This window comes from Anomaloglossus baeobatrachus, chromosome 8, assembly GCF_048569485.1.
Source record: "Anomaloglossus baeobatrachus isolate aAnoBae1 chromosome 8, aAnoBae1.hap1, whole genome shotgun sequence".
In the NCBI taxonomy this organism is placed as follows: domain Eukaryota; kingdom Metazoa; phylum Chordata; class Amphibia; order Anura; family Aromobatidae; genus Anomaloglossus; species Anomaloglossus baeobatrachus.
Window position 1 is genome coordinate 39,468,133 of NC_134360.1, and position 18,966 is coordinate 39,487,098.

Below are 18,966 nucleotides of genomic sequence, written 5' to 3' on the forward strand. Positions count from 1 at the left end.
ACAGAAATAAACACAATTATGTCACAGTACAGGGATAATAGATACAGTGATGTCACAATACAGAGATGATAAATAGTGATGTCACAGTACCCGGATAATATACACAGTGACGTCACAGTACAGGGTTAATACACACAGTGATGTCACAGTACAATAAATGGGATAATATACATAGTGCCATCACAGTAGATGTCATGGTCTCCCTTTCACAGGTTCAGGCCCAGAGATTCCTATTATCATCTGAGACTCTACACATTAAAATGTGTTTTTTCCTTTTGGCATGCTCGGGGGTCAATGTCAGTTTTCCCTGCCAGCAGCAAGCCTTTTGTCTCTGCTCAGGTGTTTCCACTAATAACGACTCCGAACTCGGATAAATACCCTCTGCTCCCAGCAGAGGGGGCCAGTTATTCAGAATTCAATCTGGAGCTAGGCCTGGAGCATGAAGGTTGTGTTTGTGCTGTCAGTTGTAGTTTGTGTGAAAGTTACCCGGTAGTTTGTAACTTTCTCCCTTTATTTATTTTTCTTTGTACTATTTGTGTCCTCCTTTGTGTGTTTGGTAGTGGTGTGTTTTAGTTGGATTGCACCCCTTATGTTATGTGTCCACTGTGGGGTTGTGACTACTGTTCCAGTCGTTCCTTTGGTGGTGTGTGTGGAGGGAGTTACACCTGGGCCTGAACAGGAGACAGGGACTCTCTGGGGGACCAGACCTCACTACCATCAAGAGTACCTCTAGGTTGAGGGTCAGCTCTTCGTGTACCTAGTCTGAGGGCCAGCTCAGGAGTCCCTATACAGTCACTTGCTAGTCATCGGAGTGACAGTAGAGGGATAATAAACACTGTGATTTCACAGTACAGGGATAAATACTGTGATGTCACAATAAATGGGATAATATACATAATGCCATCACAGTACAGAGATACAGAACAGGGATAATAAACACAGTGATGTCACAGTACAGGGTAATATACATAGTGATGTCACAGTACTTGGATAATATTCACAGTAATGTCACAGTACAGCAGCCATATGGCTTCGCTCCATTATTAGTCCTTTATATTAGGGGTGTAATTTAATGCTGGCTCCCCCACTCCCAAAAAAAGCCTTATATTAAAGTGGTCTATAACCATTAATACAATGGAGAACTCCTACTTTGGAAAGAATTGGTCACAGCACTATTCTACTTTATGGTCCAAAACCAAGCTTTTAATTAGGATCAGGGGCGGACATATCATTGGTACAACCTGTGCAGCCGCATGGGAGCCCAAGAGGTCAGGGGGCCCCTAATCCTAATCTACCTACAAATCAGGGGGAATTGTGCATTACAATGCGCTATTGGACTGCAAAGGACTTAATTAGGCGGGCTTTGCACACTACGACATCGCAGGTGCGATGTCGGTGGGGTCAAATTGAAAGTGACGCACTTCCGGCATCGCATGCGACATCGTAGTGTGTAATGCCTATATGATACGATTAACGAGCGCAAAATCGTCGTAATCGTATCATCGGTGCAGCGTCGGCGTAATCCATAATTACGCTGACGCGACGGTCCGATGTTGTTCCTCGCTCCTGCGGCTGCACACATCGCTGTGTGTGAAGTCGCAGGAGCGAGGAACATCTCCTACCTGCGGCTCACGCCGGCTATGCGGAAGGAAGGAGGGGGGCGGGATGTTTACATCCTGCTCATCTCCGCACCTCCGCCGCCATTGGCCGCCTGCCGTGTGACGTCGCTATGACACCGCATGACCCGCCCCCTTAGGAAGGAGGTGGGTCGCCGGCCAGAGCGACGGTCGCAGGGCAGGTGAGTGCATGTGAAGCTGGCGTAGCGATAATTTTCGCTACGCCAGCTATCACACGATATCGTACCTGCGACGGGGTCGGGGACTATCGCGTTCAACATCGCAGCATCAGCTTGCGATGTCGCAACGTGCAAAGCCACCCTTACTGTTCTTGCACAGGGGCGTCTTCTGTCTGTTTCTGCCAGTGATTAGGAGCATTAAAGCTTGGTAAAGTTTACCAGTGGTGGGAGGTTTTATATGTTTTATATTATGTGTGAATCAGGTTTCTGTAGCTGGAAATAGTAGAATGATGTCACATTTATAGATGGAGAAAATAACTGAGTACAGAAGTTTCTATTTCTGGTCTAGATTTTGCAATGAAACATGAGAAATGAAAACTACTTGTGCAATATGTATGTGGCAGCACGTCACCTGCAGCAAGAAATAGTTTCCTGTCAGTCACACCTTGATGACGTGGTAATAAAGGAGAAAAGAGCCAGAAACCAAAACTGCACTACGTAATATGGGAATTATGGGTTGTCCAGGGAGGAAATCAATTGAAATAATTCTAATAAATTTTCTTAGTTTTTTTTAGAATATAAAACCTACATTTCACATTTTTTGGGGACTGTAGTTTCCCAACACAGAGGAGTTTTCCTGAACTCACAAGCAGCCATGTCTCACACAAAGTCAATGTTTCATTTATAAGGAGGAGATTGTGACCTTTTTTTTCCCCGTAAAGGGGTATGCACTGTTTATTGGGCATTCTTTGATTGGACTGGCACAGTTAATGGGATGCACAATTTAGAGGATTCTTTGGCTGGTCGAATGATTGGGAGACTTTGTCTAAGGCGGGCTTTGCACGTTGCAACATCGGAAGCCGATGCTGCGATGTCGCACGCGATAGTCCCCGCCCCCGTCGCAGGTACGATATCGTGTGATATCTGGCGTAGCGAAAATTACCGCTACGCTAGCTTCACCTGCCCTGCGACCGTCGCTCTGGCTGGCGACCCGCCTCCTTCCTAAGGGGGCGGGTCGTGCGGCGTCATAGCGACGTCACACGGCAGGCGGCCAATAGCGGCGGAGGGGCGGAGATGAGCAGGATGTAAACATCCCGCCCACCTCCTTCCTTCCGCATATCCTACGGAAGCCGCGGTGACGCCGGTAGGAGATGTTCCTCGCTCCTGCGACTTCACACACAGCGATGTGTGCTGCCGCAGGAGCGAGGAACAACATCGGACCGTCGCATCAGCGTAATTATGGATTACGCCGACGCTGCACCGATGATACGATTACGACGATTTTGCGCTCGTTAATCGTATCATCTAGGCTTTACACACTACGACGTCGCATGTGATGCCGGATGTGCGTCACTTTCAATTTGACCCCACCCCCCAAAGCCGCCCTTAGGCTAGGGCCCCACTTTGCGTTTCCACCTGCGTTTCAGGTGCTTTTTTGGTCCGTTTTGAGAAGCACCTTTTTCCTGCCAAAATGCTTGCGTTTCCATTTCCCATTAAAATCAATCGCAAATGTGATTTTTCCGACCACACTTTGCGTTTGTAAAAGCATCTGCGAATTTGCATATTTGTGGCAAAAAACATGCGTTCAAAGAAGCAACATGTCAATTGTTTTTGCCATTTTCGGTCAGTTTTGCTAACATTGAAGTCAATGAGAAATGGCAAAAACCAAGAATCCTCCAAATTCCTGCATTTAACCTGCTTTTTTGGTGCAGAAAACATGCGTTTTGGACTTCAAAAACGCATGCTTTTTGGACATCAAAAGAATGATTTCATATGTCTCTTTACACACACACATAGTCTGACCAATAAAATTTAAAAATTATTAATTTATTGCTAATTTTTCGTTAAATATCGAATTACCGCAAAAATTAATGATATAAATATATTTCCATTATTTTACTTTAAATTACAGATTTGTTTAACTTTTTTCCTTTTTTTCATTCTGTTTGACTGCTTAAACTTTATTTAGCTGTGTCTTGATGTTCAAAACGCATCTTTCAAAACGCAAGTGGAAAAGCATGTAAAAAGCGCTGAAAACACAGCTAAAATGCGGGAAATACGCATGCGTTTTCAGTGCTAAATTTCAGAAAAAGGCAACTTTGGCTAAATCAATTAAGGCAAAAACATACGTTCTAAACTGCAAGTAGGAGAACGCAAAGTGGGGCCCTAGCCTTACACTGCTCTTTGGATGGCACTTAAAGGGAACCTGTCACCAGATTTGGCGACTATAAGCTGCGGCCACCACTAGTGTGCTCTTATGTACAACATTCTAGAACACTGTATATTAGAGCTCAGGTCGCTGTGTTGAATGTAAAAAACACTTTTATAATACTCACCTAGGGGCGTTCCGGCCCAGCGCCTCCTTTCTGTGGCGATCTCCGTCCTCTTATCCAGCCCTGGCCGGCATTACGGTCCTGCGCAAGCGCACTTTGATCTGTCCTGCTTAGGGCAGATCAAAGTATTGTAATGCGCATGTGCGAGGAAAGGTTAAAGACTGCCTGTGCATGTGCACTACAATACTTTGATCTGCCCTGAGCAGAGCAGATCAAAGTGTGCCTGCGCAGGAACTGAATGCCGGCTTGTGTGGATGATGTAGGACACATCATACACATGGGCCTCAGAAGGAGGACAGAGATCACCGCGTAGAGGAGGCGCTGGACCGGAGAGCAGCAATGACCATCGGACCAAATCGCCTCCTAGGTGAGTATAATAAAAGTGTTTTTTACGTTATACAGAGCAGCCTGGTCTCTTATATACAGTATTCTAGAATGCTGTATATAAGAGCCCACTGGTGGTGGCCACAGCTCATAAGGGAAAAACCTGGTGACTAGAGTTGAGCGGGATGCCAATAATCCGGGGCCGGCGGGTCATTAATGGACTTAAAAATAAGTCTGATCCGCTCCGGAATCCGGTGCCCATATAAGTCAATGGGGACCAGAATCCGGAGGTTAAAAACGTTTGTGGAGGGGCTAGGAGCGAGTGCGGCATACTCACCGAGGCGCTGTCATGGTGGCACACTACTTGCGGGTCACGCTGTTACCTTCCGGAGCCGACAATTCAATATTCATTGTTTTCCCTGCCCACCGGCTCATGTTGGTTGCAGCTAGACACGCCCCCATCCTGAGTGGCAGCGTGTCAGCTAACTGCAACCAATCACAGGTGCCAGGACGGCCGGTGGGCGGGGGAAGCAGCACAGTCTGTCGGTCAGTTCATGGTGGTAAAAATAAACACTCGGCAGCACAGGTATAGCGCACCCCTGCAGCCCCAGCTGTCGCGCTGTATCTGTGCTGTATATACAGCGCCCAGAGTCACACGTGCGAGGCTGTCGGGTGCTGCCATTGCAGACCCGCGTGCACTCCTCGCATGTGTGATTCCGGTGAAAGTAAAAAAAAACAAACAAAACGACGTGCGGTTCCCCCTATTTTCATCCCCAGCCAAGATACCGCCGGCCGGGGGCTGGTATATCATCAGCCCGCAGCTGTCCGGTAGAGCCGCATCTGTTAGATGTGACCGTACCGGTGTGCGCTACTGGCTCTTCCCACTGGCGTGATGCGGTGCCAGTCGGGGTAATAGCAGGATTAGCAGAGGCGCACAGCTGCTGCTAAACCCTAGGTTTGTGATGGTACAGGCGTCTATCAGATACCTGCATCACACAAACCTGTAAGTGACAGTAAATAAACACAGACAGAGAACAATCCTTTATTTGGAATAAAGTACAAAACACCCCCTGCTTCTCCTCTTTATTAACCCCAAACACCCTGCAGCTCCGATGTAATCCACAGAAGTCCCATGCCGCTTCAGCTCTGCTACATCTGAATATCACAGAGAGCGGCACGACCGACCGCTCTCTGTGAGCTCCAGAGAATGAATGAGCTGCGCATTGAGCGGTGACTTCACTCAGGTCCTTTGCGGTCACAGCTGGAAGTTCCCACGGTCCTTCATCTGTGATCGCAGGTAACCTGACCTCAGGTGGAGGTCACTGAGTTCACAGACCTGCATCTTCTAGCAGAAAAATCGCATTTTTTTTTGCCAAGAGATGCAGATTTTGTGCTGAAATTTTTATACCAAATTCCTTCATCCAATCTACACCTCCTGGCAAAAAAACGTGGTGTTTTGATGCAATTTTTTGCCGCGGTTATTTTTCTGCGATTTTTGCTGCGTTTTTTTGCCAGGAGGTGCACATTTGATGCTGAAATCGTCTGTACCAGCTTTCAGCACCAAATTTCCACCTGTGGCAGAAATTTTTTTTATTTTTTTATTTTTGGGGGCCAAGGGATGCAAATTTGATGCTGAGATTTTTACACCATATTCCTGCATCCAATCTAGACCTCCTGGATTGCGCGGTGTTTTGGCGCAATTTTTTGCCGCGGTTATTTTTCCGCGATTTATTCCGCGTTTTTTTGCCAGGAGGTGTAGATTGGGTGCCGGAATATGGTGTAAAATTGTAATAATCACACAATTTACATCCCTTGGTCCAAAAATTAAAAAGAAACAAAACATTTAGACGCTGTTTTTGTGCGGTCTTGTGCCAGGAGGTGCAAATTTGGTGCAGGATTTTGGTGTATTACTTCAGCAACAAATTTGCATCTCCTGGCAGAAAACGATAATGAAATGGTTTTCATACTGCCTTTTTTTGCCAGGAGATGCAGATGGGGGATAAAATTGCACACACATGCAAGCTCCTGTCAGAAGTGTGCAGCAGTGCCGGTGATGCGCTGTCAGACTCGTGCGGGTCTGACATCACCCGACACAGCGTGCTGCTGTCTGAACATGAGCGTGCATGTACCCAGAAACACATGCACGCTCCTGTCAGACTCGTGCGGGTCTGACATCACACAGCACAGCCTGCCACTGTCTGAACATGAGCGTGCATGTACCTAGAAACATATGCACGCTCCTGTCAGATGTGTGTGCGGGTGATGCGCTGTCAGACTCGTGCGGGTCTGACATCATACCGCACAGCCTGCCATTGTCTGAACATGAGCGTGCATGTACCTAGAAACACATGCACGCTCCTGTCAGATGTGTGTGCGGGTGATGCGTTGTCAGACTCGTGCGGGTCTGACATGACATCATACCGCACAGCCTGCTGCTGTCTGAACATGAGCGTGCATGTACCTAGAAACACATGCACGCTCCTGTCAGATGTGTGTGCGGCTGTGCTGCGATGTCAGACTTGTGGGAGTCCCTCGCTGTGACTGCTGCCTAAGATAAACCGCATGCGTTTTTTTTTTTTAATTTAAATAAATAATTAAAAAAAAACGACATGCGGTCCCCCCCCAATTTTCATTCCCAGCCATGATTACGCTGGCCGGGGGCTGGTATATCTTCAGCCCGCAGCCGTCCGGTATAGCCACATGTGTTAGATGTGACCATTCCGGGGCGATATCGGCTCATCTTGATTGCCCTGGTGTGATGGCAATCAAGGTAATAGCAGGGGTAATAACAGCGCACAGCTGCTATTAAACCCCAGGTGTGTGATCGCACGGGCGTCTGTGAGATACCCGCATCACAAACCTGTAAATGGCAGTAAATAAACAAGACATAGAGAAATCCTTTATTTAGAATAAAATACAAAGCAGCCTCCTCCTTCACCAATTTATTATCCCAACACAGCCCTGCAGCTCTGACGTAATCCACACGAGATCCAGCGAAGACACATCCAGCTCTGCTACATGTCACAGCGAGCAGCCATAGAGCACGGCTGCCCGCTCTGAGTGTAGCGTAGTACTGAGCCGCGATAAGCGATGACTGCACGGCAGAGCTGCCACAGGCTGGGGGCGCATCAGCCAGGAACCAATCACAGCTGAGAGGACGGCCGGTGGGCGGGGAAAACACGGAAAGCTGTGTGACAGCACAGGAAATGAAAGCGTGACCCGGAAGCAGTGTGCCGCCATGACAGAGTCTCGGTAAGTATGAAACGCTCATTTATTTATTGTTTTTTTTCCATTTTTTATTAATTGCCGGTTCCGGATCGTGCAGCCGGAATCCCGCGCCAGGATCAGGCCCGGGAATAGTGCTGAAACCGCACGGATCCGGACATTTACAGTTTGGGCCCGCTCAGCACTACTGGTGACAGGTTCCCTTTAATGGGGCACTTCAACATGCACTGTTCACTCTCAAGATAACACAAATAATAGGGCACTCCAATTGGCACTATGTATAGGGCAATTTCTAGATGGCACTGTTAATAAGGCACTCCAATTTGCACTATTTATAAGGCAATCTCTAGATAGCACAGTTAATGGGATAATCGGGCACACACTTTTAGAATTTTCTCTGGCTGGCACAGTTAATAAGTCACACTTTGGATGGCACATAATGGGCCACATTTTCATACACTGTGTATTGTGCCCCCTTTAGTTGGAACACCCTTGTTGGTGCAGTCTTTACTTGGCATTGTCAACGAAACGCAGTCCGGCTTGTGGGCATGTTTGAAGATCAAATTTATATGCAAAAATATTTTTATTTAAGAGATCTTAAATACCTTAAGATTTGGAAACTGCAGTTCAAATTTGGAGAAAAAAGGGTTAATAAACCGCGCTGCCGTAGAAAAGAGCATCCATGTAGAAGGAATGATTTTGTCTACGCATTTCAAAGCCTCATGGCTTCTTCCTCAGGACAAATCATATACCAAGTGAGTCTACCCTTGCTAACTATGAAAGGTTGATGGTAGGAGGGGGATAGTTACATATTTTGCATTGCCGAGACTCACGTGTCATTGACACCACCCATGAGGAACTTTGCTATGGGATATTTAAGTTGCAGAAGTTACCTCTATGCCTGCACACAGGTTTTTATTTTTTGCATGGGCGAGGTGAACATTTGGAAAGTGACATATATATTATCTTTATGGAAAAAAACAATCCAGTCAGGAAACCACATCTGACATTTGTAGAATCGCTGCGTCCATGGCTGGCAATAAATCCAACATTCACCATCTGGGGATGACTGACGTTCCTTCAGCTTCTGTGGATTCTTCTACAGTTTTAAGAGTTAATAAACTCACTGACCTCCGAGTTCTGTGAATCTCTAGGTTCAGATATTTCCTAGTTCTCTGCAAATATTTGCACAGCTTGAAACAGAGAAGCTTGACTTTACTATTATCCATAAAATCCTTGTAAAAAAAGTGATTGCAAGGCAGAGATAATCCAATGCTATCAGTTCTAATATTGATACTTCAGATATAGGGGGATTATATTATCACTGCTCTCCTAAAAGTGATAATGCTAATCCAAAAGGTTAAAGGGATCAGATTTTTTTTTTAGACCCCTTTACATTTTTCACTGCAGCCATTTGGTAAGTTCAAAAAGTTCATTTTTTTTCTCATTAATGTACACTCTGCACCCCCATCTTGACAGGAAAAAAAATCAGAAATGTAAACATTTTTGCGAACTTATTAAACAAGAAAAACTGAAATATCACATAGTCATAAGTATTCAGCCCCTTTGCTCAGTATTGAGTAGAAGCACACTTTTGAGCTGGAACAGCCATAAGTCTTCTTGGGAATGATGCATCAAGTTTTTCACACCTGGATTTGTGGATCCTCTGCCATTCTTCCTTGCAGAGCTTCTCCAGTTCCGTCAGGTTGGATGGTGAGCGTTGGTGGACAGCCATTTTCAGGTCTCTTCAGAGATGCTCAATTGGGTCTAGGTCAGGGCTTGGCTGGGCCAGTCAAGAATGTCACAGAGTTGTTCTGAAGCCACTCCTCTGTTATTTTAGCTGTGTGCTTAGGGTCACTGAAATGTCACATGGTCATAAGTATTCAGACCCTTTGCTCAGACACTCATATTTAAGTCACATGCTGTCCATTTCCTTGTGATCCTCCTTGAGATGGTTCTACTCCTTCATTGGAGGCCAGATGTGTTTAATTAAACTGATAGGACTTGATTTGGAAAGGCGCACACCTGTCTATATAAGACCTCACAGCTCACCGTGCATGTCAGACCAAATGAGAATCATGAGGTCAAAGGAACTGCCCAAGGAGCTCAGAGACAGAATTGTGGCAAGGCACAGATCTTACCAAAGTTACAAAAGAATTTCTGCAGTACTCAAGGTTTCTAAGAGCACAGTGGCCTCCATAATCCTTAAATGGAAGATGTTTGGGATCACCAGAACTCTTCCTAGACCTGACCGTCCAGCCAAACTGAGCAATTGTGGGAGAAGAGCCTTGGTTAGAGAGGTAAAGAAGAACCCCAAGATCACTGTGGCTGAGCTCCAGAGATGCAGTAGGGAATTGGGACAAAGTTCCACAAAGTCAACTATCACTGCAGCCCTCCACCAGTCGGGCCTTCATGGCAGAATGGTCCGACGGAAGCCTCTCCTTAGGGGTACTTTGCAGGCTGCGACATCGCTACTGCGTTGGGGTCAAATCGAAAGTGACGCACATCCGGCGCCGGTAACGATGTCGCAACGTTGAAAGCCTAGATGCGCCGATAAACGATCGCAAAAACGTCGAAAATCGGTGATCTGTGTAGCGTCGGTCATTTTCATAATGTCGCACCAATAGGAGATACGATGTTCCTCATTTCTGCGTCGCTATGACACCACACGACCCGCCCCCTTAGGAAGGAGGCGGGTCGCCGGCCATAGCGACGTCGCAGGGCAGGTAAGTGCGTTGTCAAGCTGCCATAGCGATAATATTCGCTACGGCAGCTATCACAAGATATCGCATGTGCGACGGGGGGCGGGTACTATCGCGCTCGGCATCGCTAGCCAATGCTAGCGATGTCGCAACGTGCAAAGTACCCCTTAGTGCAAGACATATGAAAGCCGACATAGAGTTTGCAAAAAAACACATGAAGGACTCCCAGACTATGATAAATAAGATTCTCTGGTCTGATGAGATGAAGATAAAACTTTTTTTGTGATAATTCTAAGCGGTATGTGTGGAGAAAACCAGGCACTGCTCATCACCTGCCCAATACAATCCCAACAGTGAAACATGGTGGAGCAGCATTATGCTATGGGGGTGTTTTTCAGCTGCAGGGACAGGACGACTGGTTGCAATTGAAAGAAAGATGAATGTGGCCAAGTACAGAGATATATCCTGGAAGAAAACCTCTTCTAGAGTGCTCTGGACCTCAGACTTGGCCGAAGGTTCACCTTCCAACAAGAAGCACACAGCTAAAATAACAAAGGCGTGGCTTCAGAACAACTCTGTGACCATTCTTGACCGGCCCAACCAAGCCCTGACCTAAACCAAATTGAGCATCTCTGAAGAGACCTGAAAATGGCGTCCACCAACGTTCACCATCCAACCTGACGGAACTGGAGAGGATCTGCAAGGAAGAATGGCCGAGGATCCCCAAATCCAGGTGGGAAAAACTTGTTGCATCATTTCCAAGAAGAATCATGGCTGTACTAGCTCAAAAGGTGCTTCTACTCAATACTGAGCAAAGGGGCTGAATACTTATGACCATGTGATATTTCAGTTTTTCTTGTTTAATAAATTTGCAAAAATCTCTACATTTTTGTTTTTTTCTGTCAAGATGGGGGATGGGGTGCAGAGTGTACACTAATGAGACAAAAATTAACTTTTTTGAATTTACCAAATGGCTGAAATAAAACAAAAAATTTAAAGGGGTCTGAATACGTTCCGTACCCACTGTGTGTAATATATATATATATATATATATATATATATATATATATATATATATACACACATACACCACTCCGCCCAGCCTTGAAACACAAGACAAGCTTTTGTATGATGGAACAGCTGCAGTATGAGAAATAGAGAAATGAGACCGAGCCCTTACCACATTCCTTGAGTCGCCCACACACTACAGAACCCAACCTTGGCATGACCAGCAGTCACTGGGTTAAATGTGATTCAGCATAAGACGGCAAGCTTAGCATTACAAAAGGGAAGACGTCCGATATTAACATGATATAGTCGGGCATTGACATCAACAAAAACAACCACTCGGTCATTCGGCCTCTTCTGAAAAGCTTTTCAAAGGAACACTCTTTCCATATTGCTGATCACTCGGCTCTCAAAATCTGCCTAGTTGCACAGTTATAAAGTTACTAGAAGGTGGCCCGATTCTACGCATCGGGTATTCTAGAATTTACGTATTGTGTAGTTCATGTATGATTTTTGTTAGTTATATACATATATATATATATATATATATATATAGGTGTTGTTGTGTGTAGTTACCAAGTGTTTGTGTAGGGCGCTGTACATGTTCTGGGTGTTGTCTGGGTGTGGCGGGGGGTGAGAGCGGTGTTGTATGTGTGTTGCGTGTGTTGCGTTGTTTGTGGAGCGCTGTGTGTCTGTCGCGTTGTGTGTGTGTGTGTTGCGCGGTTTGTGTGGGTGTGGTGTGTTTTGGGGGGAGGTATGTTTTGTGCAATGTGTGTGTTGTGCAGTATGTGCGTATATTTGTGTGTGCCGCGGTGTTTGTGTGTTGGGTGTTGTGTGTGTGCAGCGTTGTCTGTGTGTGTGGGTGTCTGTGTAGGGCAGTTGTTTGTGGTTCCCAGTGTGTGTGTGGTGTGTTGTGCAGTGCGCGCGCGTGTGTGTGTGATGGGGGGAGGTGTGCACTTCCCATCGTGCTCCATCCCCCATGCAGCGCACTCCCCATCGTGCTCCATCCCCCATGCAGCGCACTCCCCATCGTGCTCCATCCCCTATACTGCCCACCCCCCATCGTGCTCCATCTCCCATGCTGCACACTCCCAAACGTGCTCCATCCGCCATGCTGCGCACTCCCAAACGTGCTCCATCCACCATGCTGCGCACTCCCAAACGTGCTCCATCCGCCATGCTGCGCACTCCCAAACGTGCTCCATCCGCCATACTCCGCACTCCCCATCGTGCTCCATCCCCCATGCAGCGCACTCCCCATCGTGCTCCATCCCCTATGCTGCGCACCCCCCCATCGTGCTCCATCTCCCATGCTGCGCACTCCCAAACGTGCTCCATCCGCCATGCTACGCACTCCCAAACGTGCTCCATCCGCCTTGCTGCGCACTCCCAAACATGGTCCATCCGCCATGCTGCGCACTCCCAAACGTGCTCCATCCGCCATACTCCGCACTCCCCATCGTGCTGCATCCCCCATGCTACGCACTCCCAAACGTGCTCCATCCGCCATGCTGCGCACTCCCAAACGTGCTCCATCCGCCATGCTGCGCACTCCCAAACGTACTCCATCCGCCATGCTGCGCACTCCCAAACGTGCTCCATCCGCCATGCTGCGCACTCCCAAACGTGCTCCATCCACCATGCTGCGCACTCCCAAACGTGCTCCATCCGCCATGCTGCGCACTCCCAAACGTGCTCCATCCGCCATGCTGCGCACTCCCAAATGTGCTCCATCCGCCATGCTGCGCACTCCCAAACGTGCTCCATCCGCCATGCTGCGCACTCCCAAACGTGCTCCATCCGCCATGCTGCGCACTCCCAAACTTGCTCCATCCGCCATGCTGCGCACTCCCAAACGTGCTCCATCCCCCATGCTGCGCACCCCCCATCGTGCTCCATCCCCCATGCTGCACCAGCATCAGCCTCTCTACCCGCAGCATCAGCCTCTCTCCTCCCAGCATCAGCCTCTCTACCCGCAGCATCAGCCTCTCTCCTTTCAGCATCAGCCTCTCTGTCCCCAGCATCAGCCTCTCTGTCCCCAGCATCAGCCTCTCTGTCCCCAGCATCAGCTTCTCTGTCCCCAGCATCAGCCTCTCTCATCCCAGCATCAGCCTCTCTCATCCCAGCATCAGCCTCTGTCCTCCCAGCATCAGCCTTTTCTGTCCCTAGCATCAGCCTCTCTCCTCCCAGCATCAGCCTCTCTCCTCCCAGCATCAGCCTCTTTCCTCCCAGCCTACCCCAGCCTCAGCCTCCCCCAGCATCAGCCTCTCTCCTCCCAGCATCAGCCTCTCTCCTCCCAGCATCAGCCTTTTCTGTCCCCAGCATCAGCCTCTCTCCTCCCAGCCTACCCCAGCCTCAGCCTCCCCCAGCCTCAGCCTCCCCCAGCATCAGCCTCTCTCCTCCCAGCATCAGCCTCTCTCTTCCCAGCATCAGCCTCTCTCCTCCCAGCCTACCCCAGCCTCAGCCTCCCCCAGCATCAGCCTCTCTCCTCCCAGCATCAGCCTCTCTCCTCCCAGCATCAGCCTCTCTCCTCCCAGCCTACCCCAGCCTCAGCCTCCCCCAGCATCAGCCTCTCTCCTCCCAGCATCAGCCTTTTCGGTCCCCAGCATCAGCCTCTCCCCTCCCAGCCTACCCCAGCCTCAGCCTCTCTTCTCTCAGCCTCCCCATCCCAGCTTTCCCCAGGATCAGCCTCTCTCCTCCCAGCCTCCTCCAGCACGCCGTGCTCCTCTGCCGACACTCACAGATCCGATCGCATACACTCACACACACACCTGATCGCATACACTCATACACACCCGATCGCATACACTCACACACACACACACACACCCGATCGCATACACTCACACACACTCGATCGCATACACTCACGCACACACACATTGACGATATTGCACATACGCGCTCACACTCACAACATCCGGAGATACCACATGCTTCTGGCCATGTGATCCTCCGGCAGGTCCTGGAAGCTCACAGCACAGTATCGCCACCGAGAAGCAAGCGATATCCCAGGATGTTGTGAGTATGTGGATGCGATGTGATGTGTGTATGAGGTGTGTGTGAGAGTGAGTGTGATCTGATGTGTATGTGTGTGTGTGTGCTGTTATGTGTGTGCGTGTGTGTATATTCCGCCGCTGCAGGACCTTGATGTGTGGATGTGATGTGATGTGTGTGTGAGGTGTGTTTGAGAGTGAGTGTGATCTGATGTGTGTGTATGTGTGTGTGTGTGCTGTTATGTGTGTGCGTGTGTGTATGTTCCGCCGCTGCAGGACCTTGATGCGCTGGTAACTATGCTACCATGGTTACCAGCGTATCTCGTCCCCCGCTCGCACGGGAGCCCACACCAGCATACGCCGGCCAGCCCCAGCAATGCGAGGGTATGTGTCGGCTGGTTTGGCGGCGTACGCTGATGTGGGCTCCCGGGGGTACAGTACTCACCTGGGAGTTGTGGCTCCGTGACCGTGTCGGTTCGGGGAATACGTGGGGGGGGCGGGGCCAGAGCTAACGTGCATTGCGTGAGGAGGGCGGGGCGTGGCCGAGTTGCCAATGCCTGCAGGGTGCGGGGGCGAGGGGCCAATCTGTGGGGGGGGGCGGAGCCTGGGCGAGCGGCCGGCCAATCCGTGTGGGGGCGCAGCCTGGGCGAGCGGCCAATCCGTGCGGGGAGGCGGGGCCATGGCGAGCCCAGCGGCCAATCAGCCTTGTGTCACCGTAAGGACACAATTTTGGAGCAAGACAGATCGGGGAATGCGTGGGGGGGGCGGGGACAGAGCTAGCGTGCATTGCGTGAGGGGGGCGGGGCGTGGCCGAGTTGCCAATGCCTGCAGGGTGCGGGGGCGAGAGGCCAATCTGTGGGGGGGGTGGAGCCTGGGCGAGCGGCCGGCCAATCCGTGTGGGGGCGCAGCCTGGGCGAGCGGCCAATCCGTGCGGGGAGGCGGGGCCATGGCGAGCCCAGCGGCCAATCAGCCTTGTGTCACCGTAAGGACACAATTTTGGAGCAAGACAGATCGAGGAATGCGTGGGGGGGGGCGGGGCCAGAGCTAGCGTGCATTGCGTGAGGGGGGCGGGGCGTGGCCGAGTTGCCAATGCCTGCAGGGTGCGGGGGCGAGAGGCCAATCTGTGGGGGGGGGCGGAGCCTGGGCGAGCGGCCAGCCAATCCGTGTGGGGGCGCAGCCTGGGCGAGCGGCCAATCCGTGCGGGTAGGCGGGGCCATGGCGAGCCCAGCGGCCAATCAGCTTTGTGTCACCGTAAGGACACAATTTTGGAGCAAGACAGACAGACAGACAGACAGAATAAGGCAATTATATATATAGATGTTTTTAATGCGTAATATGGAACGGAACGCAGGTTACGATTTGTCCATAGCCATACTAGGGTACTCATTGAAGAGCATGGGATAAAACAAGCAAAAATGTTTTCTCCGGCGATGCACCACGGATTTGATGATTTTTTCAAAATTGTGGTTTTATTTAATGACAATCATTCCATACGGTCAACTGTAAAAAAAAAAACACTCCACCCAGGAAGGGGAACATGTGCTAACATTTTAACAACCGCAGTGGTCTTAGTTATGATCTGAAGAAGAGGATGGGGGTATGTTCCATTAGATACCCTTTGTAAACAGGTATTCTGGTCTAGGAGCAATGTTATGTATATGCAACATCTGACCGAGCATCCTAGGGCTTCCAGATCACAGAGCCATGCAGGTCTCCATCTGCCGAGGTGCAGCCTCTTAGGGGTACTTTGCACACTACTACCACTACGGGTGGGGTCAAATCGAAAGTGACGCACATCCGGCGTCGTTGTCGATATCAGGCTATGTGAATCATTTTTACTACGATTAACGAGCGCAAAAGTGTCAAAATTGTATGATCGGTGTAGTGTTGGGCATTTCCATAATTTCGCTGCAGCGACAGGTACGATGTTGTTCCTCGTTCCTGCAGCAGCACACATCGCTTTGTATGAAGCCGCAGGAGCGAGGAACATCTCCTTACCTGCGTCCCGGCTACAATGAGGAAGGAAGGAGGTGAGCGGGATGTTTACGTTCCGCTCATCTCTGTCCCTCTGCTTCTATTGGCCGCCTGCCGTGTGACGTCGCTGTGATGCCGCACGACCTGCCCCCTTAGGAAAGAGGCGGTTTGCTGGCCAGAGCGACGTCGCAGGGCAGGTGAGTGCATGTGACGCTACTGTAGCGATAATATTCGCTACGATAGCTATCACAAGAGATCGCATGTGCAACGGGGGTGGGGACTATCGCACTCGGCATCGCTACAATTGGCTTGCGATGTCGTAGTGTGCAAAGTACCCCATATTGTGTACATGAAGACCTAGGTATCCCTATAACCTATTAGAGAACATTAAAAAGGTTTTCTCATTTTTTTACCTTCAGGAACGAACCGCTCCTCTGCCTCCCGGCTTCCTGTTTGCTCAGGAGTAGATATGACCAGACCAGTGTAAGTTCGGTACGGCGGGTTGAGCTGGACTTTAGATAAAGTTCGGGTTGAGACCCAGACTTGACCTGAACCCCATTGGAAGTCAATAATTAGGCAGCTCAGATCTTTGACCACATGAAACCAGACATATACAGATCACTTCCAGGGGCAAGTGGATGGGGTTTTTCCATTTTTTGTTTGTACACACTACATCCGTTCACGCTGTTGTTACCATCAGTGCAAACACTGCAAGTGGCTTACATTGGGTTGTGCACCAAGCGTACCAGAGCGCAACGATGCTCACATGAGTAGTGTTCATATGTAAAGCACTCGAACTCCGAACCCAATTTCTTTTTTTTTTTGTAAAGTCTGTGTTTGGTATGAACACCGAACACCAAACCTTGGGTTTGCTCATTGCGCATTGCGCTCCTGATGATTTATGGTTCTGACCACCAGAATGGCCTCTCTGCTGGCCAAAATTGTGTGCTCTCCCATGCTGCAAGCCAAAGAGCTAACGGTGCCTGAACCAGCCTGGATCTAGAAATACAGCCCACTTCAGGGGAGCGCTGCCAAAATTTTAAGGCAAAAAAACTTGCAAATGCAAGCTCCTTGCTTTAGGAGACTGCAAAGGTGGTAGGTATCATAGGCAACGAGTTGTATTTTATATAACTAAAACGCCCTCTTTTTAATAAGAATATTGCACAATTGCTGATTTTTACAAGCAGTTTGCAATTTTTCCCAACAAGATGAGACAACCTCTTTAATGTGAACCCAACAGAAAGAACTTAAATCAATTTAAAGGGAAACTGTCAGCAGGTTTTTGCTACCTTATCTGAAAGCAGCATGTTGTAGGCAAAGAGATCCTGAATCTAACTTTGTATCACTTAGATTATTGGCTGCAGTCGTTCTGACACAATCAGAATTTTTCTATTTAGCGATCTAGCAGAGCAAAGAGAGCTGTCCCCGCCCACACCAGGCTCTTAATAAAGATTGTAGTGTGGTGTCAATCACCAGAGAGGGCGAGCCGGACTGCCGTGTGTGTGACATTGTAGTCCAGGCAATGAGAAGTCCTGCTGCTTAAACAAATATAGCAAATAAACAATGTACAATGAGTGAAGATGAAAATCTTTGCTCGTAATCACTCGCGATTTTGAGTTCACTCCCATTTCCCACCCACTTGACGCCCTGCTCCCTGCCTCCCTCTCCAAATGTTCAAGCATTGGTTTCAGCTACACCCATAAAATATGCATCTTTTTTGGGGAGCTGAGAAGGTTTCCCCTCTTTCAGGAGAGAGTTGGCAAGTATGAAATTATCATTCCATGTGAACCATAAATTCACAACATATCTTTAGGGCTCATGTGCACAGCCTTATTATGTGAAGCTTCGGGCACTACAGAGCCATAATATACAGTCATATGAAAAAGTTTGGACACCCCTATTAATGTTTACCTTTTTTCTTTATAACAATTTGGGTTTTTGCAACAGCTATTTCTGTTTCATATATCTAATAACTAATGGACTGAGTAATATTTCTGGATTGAAATGAGGTTTATTGTACTTACAGAAAATGTGCAATCCGCATTTAAACAAAATTTGACCGGTGCAAAAGTATGGGCACCCTGATCAATTTCTTGATTTGAACACTCCTAACTACTTTTTATTGACTTACTAAACCACTAAATTGGTTTTGGAACCTCCTTGAGCTTTGAACTTCATAGGCAGGTGTATCCAATCATGAGAAAAGGTATTTAAGGTGGCCACTTGCAAGTTGTTCTCCTATTTGAATCTCCTATGAAGAGTGGCATCATGGGCTCCTCAAAACAACTCTCAAATGATCTGAAAACAAAGATTATTCAGCATAGTTGTTCAGGGGAAGGGTACAAAAAGTTGTCTCAGAGATTTAAACTGTCAGTTTCCACTGTGAGGAACATAGTAAGGAAATGGAAGAACACAGGTACAGTTCTTGTTAAGCCCAGAAGTGGCAGGCCAAGAAAAATATCAGAAAGGCAGAGAAGAAGAATGGTGAGAACAGTCAAGGACAATCCACAGACCACCTCCAAAGACCTGCAGCATCATCTTGCTGCAGATGGTGTCAATGTGCATCGGTCAACAATACAGCACACGTTGCACAAGGAGAAGCTGTATGG